A 7,523-nucleotide genomic window follows, 5' to 3' on the forward strand; every position below is an offset into this window, starting at 1 on the left:
GTGGCAGAGTCTTAACTTTGATAAAGAATATCTCTTTGGTTTTGAGACTTTAGTCTTTGCAACTTCAGGAATCTTATCTATGCACAATCAGCTTGTAACACTCCAAAGAGAAAGGAAAACTTGAAATCGCATCACATGACCCCTTTAATATAGAATTCCAAATCCTTCCAAAATAATCTCGAGTAAATACAATGGAAAAAAAAAAAGATGCAAAATAGTTTCTTTTTCTTGACCACAAAATTCACAGGTATACGAAATACTAAGCTTAAATCGTTCCAAAACATGCTTAGCAGGATAAATTCGATGAAGTATTTTGTAAGACGCTTCCTTAATTTTGTTATTGATACAAAACTTAGTTGGCAGTTTCCATGCTTTAACCCAAGAGATATTACCAAATAAAGAAGACCAACAAAATCTTGCTGCAGGTAGGGACACAGAACAAAGAGCATTCCTTATAAACTTATTGCTACACTGTCGTTTTAAAACGTGGACATTTTCAATGAAAATGTTACCACAAGGATTAACCATGCTGATTTCTTCTGAGATACAGTTTTTTAAAGGTAACACCACACAATTTGCGTCAAAAACAATAGCAAATTCTCTTGGTTTAACTGGTAATTGGAATTCCTGAAGAAATTCACTATAGGACAACAAGTAAGTTACCCATGGGAATTAACTAACTGCCTTACTAAAATAATACCTTCCTTGAACCAAGTTTGATAGAATAAAGATGTGTCTTTAAATAACATGTCCTTGTTATTCCACATGAAATAGTTGTGGGGTGAAAAATTGTGCTTATATATCAATTTCCATGCTAACAGGGCTTGTCTGTGAAACCCGGCCATGCCAGACAGGCCTGTAGCGCCGCGCGCTCACACGCACCTGACGCAGTTCTACAGTGACCTCATATCCTCTGCATCACTTCCTGTACATGCTGAGGCAGATCTGAGCAGTCTGGCACATTTACACACACACACACATCTTCTGTCAGCAGTAACGTTACACACGAGCTGAGCCCGCGTCTTTTTGTCCGCGATCCTAGCACTCTCATCATGACCCAGAGGTGATCCTCGTTCCGGGTGGTTCTGGGTGAGTGCGATTTAAAACGCATGCAAACACGCGTGCGCTCACACGCGCACTCAAACACACGCACGGATCTCTTCATTGATGTGTCGGTATGAAGTCATGGCTGCCTGGATTCTTTCTTCCTCGCGTGCCCTCGCTCGGTTTATGGGTTTTATGTCATTATTAAATGACTGAAATGAACTAGATCGTGTTTTATAAGGCTGTAGCGAGTAATGTCTTGATTTATATGGATATGGTTAGCCACTAACGCTGTTGGGATCTGTAGTGGAGTGTGTACTTAGAATTTTTTTATTTGGTTTGCACCCAGCGGCGCGATTTAAAGGGATAGCTTACCCCAAAAATAATTTACTCAATCTCACGTCCTTCTAAACTTGTATGACATTCTTTCTTCAAATGAACTTAAAAGGAGATGTTGGGCAGATTGTAAGGGTCTGACAGCCTCAGTCACCATTCACTTTAATAGCATCGTTGTGCCATACAATGAAAGTGAATGGGGACTGAGACTGTCATTGTGGCGTCCCCCTTCGTATTCCACTAAGGAATGTCATACAAATGAACGACTTTAAATTTTTGTGTCAATTATTACTTTAAGTAAATGCATTTCATGTCTTTTTGCAGTATTTAAAAGTTTAGCTGAGCTTCATGAAACTGCAAAAGAAACTATGTATAAGCTGTGTTGGTTGATGTGTAAAGCCCCATTCACACCAAGAACGATAACTATAAAGAGAACGATATTAGCGTCCACACCAGCGAATGATATCGTCTGTTTATTCTAAGCGCATGCGCGTCTGCCGCTTTAAATTCTTGAGCTCGGTACAGCAGGATGGATTCTGATTGGCTGTCAGTGTTTTATCGTTCATCAGCTGGGAAAAAATCGTTTTGAAAGTGATCACAATGATATCGTTCCTCTGTATCGTTATCGTTATAGTTGTGGTGTGAACTATGCTATTCTTTAATATTGAGAACGATTTTTAGAACTATATCGTTATCTTTATAGTTATCGTGCTTGGTGTGAACGGGCCTTTAACGTTCTCATCTGCTATGCTGGCGTTTTATTTGTTATTTTTGATTTGAATTCTTCATTCATTTGAATTCTTTGAGAATGTGTTATTTTTGAGTATATACATTTACAATGTTACAAAAATCTATTTTTTCCAATAAATGCTGTCAATCAAAGAATCCTGAAAGAAATGTATGGTGGTTTACAGAGAAATATTAGCTATTGACTTTAATTAGAATAATTTCTGAATGCTTTGCGTCACAGGAATAAATGACAAATTGTAAATATTTTCAAATATTAAAATATAAAAAGAGTTATTTTCTAATAATATTTCACAGTATTACTGTTTTTGCTGTATTTTTAATCATGTTAATACAGCCTTGAAGAGAGATTTATTTTTGGAAACAGATTGAAAAAAAAAAAAAGATAAAAAAAATCATACTGACCCTGAACTTTTTTGACCGGTAGTGTATGTGTATATATAAGCCTAATTTAACCTAAAACTTTATTTTCAGGTGCATGTTTTACATTTTTGAGCTGCACTGTTAATGTTTCTGACTAAATTATGCTTTTCTGCTGCATTTGAATCATTCTAAGTTTTAACTTTGGCATTTATTGTTCACGTCCTTCTAAACTTGTATGACATTCTTTCTTCAAATGAACTCAAACGGAGATATTAGGCAGATTGTAAGGGTCTGACAGCCTCAGTCACCATTCACTTTAACAGCATCGTTGTGCCATACAATGAAAGTGAATGGGGACTGAGACTGTCATTCTGGCGTCCCCCTTTGTATTCCACTAAAGCAGGGCTGTCCAAACTCGGTCCTGGAGGGCCGGTGTCCTGCAGAGTTTAGCTCCAACCCTAATTAAACACACCTGAACCAGCTAATCAAGCTCTTACTAGGCATGCTAGAAACTTCCAGTCAGGTCTGTTGAGGCAAGTTGGAGCTAAACTCTGCAGGACACCGGCCCTCCAGGACCGAGTTTGGACAGCCCTGCTTGCTCTATTTTTAATCATATTAATACAGCCTCGAAGAGAGATTTATTTTTGGAAACAGATAAAAAAAAAAAAAGGAAAATTTAAAAATCATACTGACCCTGAACTTTTTTGACGGGTAGTGCATGTATATATGTATATATATTAACCTAAAACTTGATTTTCAGGTGCATGTTTTACATTCTTGAGCTGCACTGTTAATGTTTCTGACTAACTGACTAAATGCTGCAGCATTCACTGTAAAAAAATGACCGTGGATTTAACGGTAAAAGACTGTAAAAATGCTACAGTAAAAACCTGTATAATAAAATGTATGGTGAAAAACTGTATTGGACATTAGATGTATTGGACAAAAATTTTACGGTAGTCTAAGGATGCACGATATATCGGCCACCATATCGGTATCGGCCGATAAATGCAAATTTTTTCTGTTATCGGTATCGGCCTGATAAGAAAATTTGGCCGATATCTTAAAGCCGATAAATAATGCATTATTTCCTTCAGAGACACTTCAGATGCGCGCTGTTCGTTTGCAGCCTTTTGTGCAATTGTACATTGTAATATTGTGTTTATTTGATGTATATCTGATTTATCTCATATAGAATGCGTTTGGTTAAGTTAAAAGAGCGCTTCAGTTTACCAGTGATCATCTTTAGCTCAGCACACGCAGCCCAAACAGCAGTGCACAACATTAATAACTATGATTGGGAATGTCATGTATATAACATTCTAATGAGAACATTATTATAATAAAACGTTGGGAATTCTTTGGGTTTAGTTGCCGTGTTTCAGCGCGTTGATATGGGAAGAGCGCATCCACAACAGGATCACACATTCTGACTATAGCACGCAAGAACTGCATCATTTTGTACATATATAAGTTGTAATATTATGTTTATGTTGTATTAATATTAATCTCAGGATGCATTTCCTTGAGTTAAATAAGCTGCCAGCAAAACGCTTCAGTTTACCATGTTCATTCAGCTCTTCAGCTTCAGCACGCGCAGCTCAACGGCTGCTATTTAAAACAGTGGTATTAATTTGTTACTTTTTCAAAATCATCGATACATTATTAATAACAACAACCACTTGTATTGTTCTCTTATTATTTTCATCAACAATATGGTTTAGTAATTAAAATCATTTAATTATTGTCCGTGCAGAGGCTATTCCGTTTTATTGATCTATGGCGCATTCATTTTGATTCTTTACACGTGTAATGATGTCCAGTGACTTGTTTGCATTATTTATGCATAATTTTATTTATTTGTAAGACTTTTTTATGACTAAATTTGGTAATGGGAGAGTAAAAATATTTTTAAAACGTACACCGTTCAAACTAGGCTGCTTATGTTGAAGTGTTTGGGATGTGGCTTTTAATGATGAGACCTTTTTTGTAATCAGGCTCTCAAAAAGTATATAACAATTTGGATATAGATTTATCGGCCAACATATCGGTTATCGGCTTTCAAAAATAAAGAATAATCGGTTATCGGCCAAAATTTTCATATCGGTGCATCCCTAAAAAACAGTCATTAAGCACTCCAAAGAAGTACTATATAATATAAAACTAGGCCTGACCGAGTTTGGACAGCCCTGCACTAAAGAATGTCATACAAATGAAAGACTTTTCATTTTTGTGTCAATTATTACTTTAAGTAAATGCATTTCATATCTTTTTGCAGTATTTAAAAGTTTAGCTGAGCTTCATGAAACTGCAAAAGAAAATATGTATAAGCTGTGTTGGTTGATGTGTAACGTTCTCATCGGCTATGCTGGCGTTTTCTTTGTTATTTTGGGGGGAAATCACTTTCTTGAGCCTGTGCGTTTAATGCATTTTTTTTTTTTTACTCTAGACTAACAAACTGCTGACAGAACTTGTAATTAAATGTTTAATTAATGATTGTCTTAAACCCAACATAAATGTCTGTTGGGGTAGCTGACATGTTAAGATGTGACATGATTGTCCACCAGTAAAATACTTTAAACTACATTCATTTGAATTCTTTCAGAATGTGTTATTTTTGAGTATATACATTTACAATGTTACAAAAATCTATTTTTTCCAATAAATGCTGTCAATCAAAGAATCCTGAAAGAAATGTATGGTGGTTTACAGAGAAATATTAGCTATTGACTTTAATTAGAATAATTTCTGAATGCTTTGCGTCACAGGAATAAATGACAAATTGTAAATATTTTCAAATATTAAAATATAAAAAGAGTTATTTTCTAATAATATTTCACAGTATTACTGTTTTTGCTCTATTTTTAATCATATTAATACAGCCTCGAAGAGAGATTTATTTTTGGAAACAGATAAAAAAAAAAAAAGGAAAATTTAAAAATCATACTGACCCTGAACTTTTTTGACGGGTAGTGCATGTATATATAAGCCTAATTTAACCTAAAACTTGATTTTCAGGTGCATGTTTTACATTCTTGAGCTGCACTGTTAATGTTTCTGACTAAATTATGCTTTTCTGCTGCATTTGAATCATTCTAAGTTTTAACTTTGGCATTTATTGTTCACGTCCTTCTAAACTTGTATGACTGTATGACAAACTGCTGACAGAACTTGTAATTAAATGTTTAATTAATGATTGTCTTAAACCCAACATAAATGTCTGTTGGGGTAGCTGACATGTTAAGATGTGACATGATTGTCCACCAGTAAAATACTTTAAACTACATTCATTTGAATTCTTTCAGAATGTGTTATTTTTGAGTATATACATTTACAATGTTACAAAAATCTATTTTTTCCAATAAATGCTGTCAATCAAAGAATCCTGAAATAAATGAATCATGGTTTACAGAGAAATATTAGTTTTTGACTTTAATTAGAATAATTACTGAATGCTTTGCATCACAGGAATAAATTTAATTTTCAAATATTAAAATAAAGAGTTATTTTCTAATAATATTTCACAGTATTACTGTTTTTGCTCTATTTTTAATCATATTAATACAGCCTCGAAGAGAGATTTATTTTTGGAAACAGATAAAAAAAAAAAAAAAGGAAAATTTAAAAATCATACTGACCCTGAACTTTTTTGACGGGTAGTGCATGTATATATAAGCCTAATTTAACCTAAAACTTGATTTTCAGGTGCATGTTTTACATTCTTGAGCTGCACTGTTAATGTTTCTGACTAAATTATGCTTTGCTGCAGCATTCACTGTAAAAAAATGACCGTGGATTTAACGGTAAAAGACTGTAAAAATGCTACAGTAAAAACCTGTATAATAAAATGTATGGTGAAAAACTGTATTGGACATTAGATGTATTGGACAAAAATTTTACGGTAGTCTAATGATGCACGATATATCGGCCACCATATCGGTATCGGCCGATAAATGCAAATTTTTTCTGTTATCGGTATCGGCCTGATAAGAAAATTTGGCCGATATCTTAAAGCCGATAAATAATGCATTATTTCCTTCAGAGACACTTCAGATGCGCGCTGTTCGTTTGCAGCCTTTTGTGCAATTGTACATTGTAATATTGTGTTTATTTGATGTATATCTGATTTATCTCATATAGAATGCGTTTGGTTAAGTTAAAAAGAGCGCTTCAGTTTACCGGTGATCATCTTTAGCTCAGCACACGCAGCCCAAACAGCAGTGCACAACATTAATAACTATGATTGGGAATGTCATGTATATAACATTCTAATGAGAACATTATTATAATAAAACATTGTGAATTCTTTGGGTTTAGTTGCCGTGTTTCAGCGCGTTGTTATGGGAAGAGCGCATCCACAACAGGATCACACATTCTGACTATAGCATGCAATAACTGTGTCATTTCATCATTTTGTAAGTTGTAATATTATGTTTATGTTGTATTAATATTAATCTCAGGATGCATTTCCTTGAGTTAAATAAGCAAATAAGCTAACGCTTCAGTTGACCGTGTTCATTCAGCTCTTCAGCTTCAGCACGCGCAGCTCAACGGCTGCTATTTAAAACAGTGGTATTAATTTGTTACTTTTTCAAAATCATTGATATATTATTAATAACAACAACCACTTGTATTGTTCTCTTATTATTTTCATCAACAATATGGTTTAGTAATTAAAATCATTTAATTATTGTCCGTGCAGAGGCTATTCCATTTTATTGATCTATGGCGCATTCATTTTGATTCTTTACACGTGTAATGATGTCCAGTGACTTGTTTGCATTATTTATGCATTATTTTATTTATTTGTAAGACTTTTGTATGACTAAATTTGGTAATGGGAAAGTAAAAATATTTTTAAAACGTACACCGTTCAAACTAGGCTGCTTATGTTGAAGTGTTTGGGATGTGGCTTTTAATGAGGAGACCTTTTTTGTAATCAGGCTCTCAAAAAGTATATAACAATTTGGATATAGATTTATCGGCCAACATATCGGTTATCGGCTTTCAAAAATAAAGAATAATCAGTTATC

The 7,523-nt window shown here is 34.2% G+C and overlaps 1 protein-coding gene across 1 annotated transcript in view; it reads left to right on the top strand.

The window, feature by feature from the left end:
* The first annotated feature begins 926 nt into the window (after nucleotides 1-926).
* LOC107551802 (probable cation-transporting ATPase 13A3) overlaps nucleotides 927-7,523 on the top strand; it is a 50,334-nt gene continuing 43,737 nt past the window's right edge. The window contains exon 1 of the mRNA XM_016233531.1: nucleotides 927-1,089. The gene's annotated coding sequence lies outside the window, so the exon portion shown is untranslated. The remainder of the gene's footprint in view (nucleotides 1,090-7,523) is intronic.

Source organism: Sinocyclocheilus grahami, unplaced genomic scaffold (assembly GCF_001515645.1).
Source record: "Sinocyclocheilus grahami isolate Dianchi unplaced genomic scaffold, SAMN03320097.WGS_v1.1 scaffold433.1, whole genome shotgun sequence".
NCBI classification, from domain to species: Eukaryota; Metazoa; Chordata; class Actinopteri; order Cypriniformes; family Cyprinidae; genus Sinocyclocheilus; species Sinocyclocheilus grahami.